The sequence below is a fragment of the Rhinoderma darwinii genome, unplaced genomic scaffold (genome assembly GCF_050947455.1).
Source record: "Rhinoderma darwinii isolate aRhiDar2 unplaced genomic scaffold, aRhiDar2.hap1 Scaffold_783, whole genome shotgun sequence".
In the NCBI taxonomy this organism is placed as follows: Eukaryota; Metazoa; Chordata; class Amphibia; order Anura; family Rhinodermatidae; genus Rhinoderma; species Rhinoderma darwinii.
This window is the reverse complement of record NW_027464347.1, coordinates 78766-80587: the sequence shown is the minus strand read 5'-3', so window position 1 is coordinate 80587 and position 1822 is coordinate 78766.

Sequence of the window (1822 nt, the reverse complement as noted above, 5' to 3'; positions counted from 1 at the left end):
ACAGGAGATTACAATTGGGGAGGTATCAGGAGATTAGGGTAGAGATGTATGGAGGGGACAGGTTGTGGACAGGAGATTACATGTAGGGAGGTATCAGGAGATTAGGGTAGAGATGTATGGAGGGGACAGGTTGTGGACAGAAGATTACATGTGGGGAGGTATCAGTAGATTAGGGTAGAGATGTATGGAGGGGACAGGTTGTGGACAGGAGATTACATGTGGGGAGGTATCAGGAGATTAGGGTAGAGATATATGGAGAGGACAGGTTGTGGACAGGAGATTATATGTGCGGGGTATCAGGAGATTAGGGTAGAGATGTATGGAGGGGACAGGTTGTGGACAGGAGATTACATGTGGGGAGGTATCAGGAGATTAGGGTAGAGTTGTATGGAGGGGACAGGTTGTGGACAGGAGATTACATGTGGGGAGGTATTAGGAGATTAGGGTAGAGATGTATGGAGGGGACAGGTTGTGGACAGAAGATTACATGTGGGGAGGTATCAGTAGATTAGGGTAGAGATGTATGGAGGGGACAGGTTGTGGACAGGAGATTACATGTGGGGAGGTATCAGGAGATTAGGGTAGAGATGTACGGCGGGGACAGGTTGTGGACAGGAGATTACATGTGGGGAGGTATCAGGAGATTAGGGTAGAGATGTATGGAGGGGACAGGTTGTGGACAGGAGATTACATGTGGGTAGGTATCAGGAGATTAGGGTAGAGATGTATGGAGAGGACAGGTTGTGGACAGGAGATTACATGTGGGGGGTATCAGGAGATTAGGGTAGAGATGTATGGAGAGGACAAGTTGTGGACAGGAGATTACATGTGAAGAGGTATCAGGAGATTAGGGTAGAGATGTATGGAGAGGACAGGTTGTGGACAGGAGATTACATGTCGGGGGTATCAGGAGATTAGGGTAGAGATGTATGGAGAGGACAGGTTGTGGACAGGAGATTATATGTGGGGGGTATCAGGAGGTTAGGGTAGAGATGTATGGAGAGGACAGGTTGTGGACAGCAGATTACATGTGGGGGGTATCAGGAGATTAGGGTAGAGATGTATGGAGAGGACAGGTTGTGGACAGAAGATTATATGTGGGGGGTATCAGGAGATTAGGGTAGAGATGTATGGAGGGGACAGGTTGTGGACAGGAGATTACATGTGAGGAGGTATCAGGAGATTAGGGTAGAGATGTATGGAGGGGACAGGTTGTGGACAGGAGATTACATGTGGGGAGGTATCAGGAGATTAGGGTAGAGATGTATGGAGGGGACAGGTTGTGGACAGAAGATTACATGTGAGGAAGTATCAGGAGATTAGGGTAGAGATGTATGGAGGGGACAGGTTGTGGACAGAAGATTACATGTGGGGAGGTATCAGTAGATTAGGGTAGAGATGTATGGAGGGGACAGGTTGTGGACAGGAGATTACATGTGGGGAGGTATCAGGAGATTAGTGTAGAGATGTATGGAGGGGACAGGTTGTGGACAGGAGATTACATGTGGGGAGATATCAGGAGATTAGGGTAGAGGTGTATGGAGGTGACAGGTTGTGGACAGGAGATTACATGTGAGGAGGTATCAGGAGATTAGGGTAGAGATGTATGGAGGGGACCGGTTGTGGACAGGAGATTACATGTGGGGAGGTATCAGGAGATTAGGTTAGAGATGTATGGAGAGGACAGGTTGTGGACAGGAGATTACATGTGAGGAGGTATCAGGAGATTAGGGTAGAGATGTATGGAGGGGACAGGTTGTGGACAGGAGATTACATGTAAGGAGGTATCAGGAGATTAGGGTAGAGATGTATGGAGGGGACA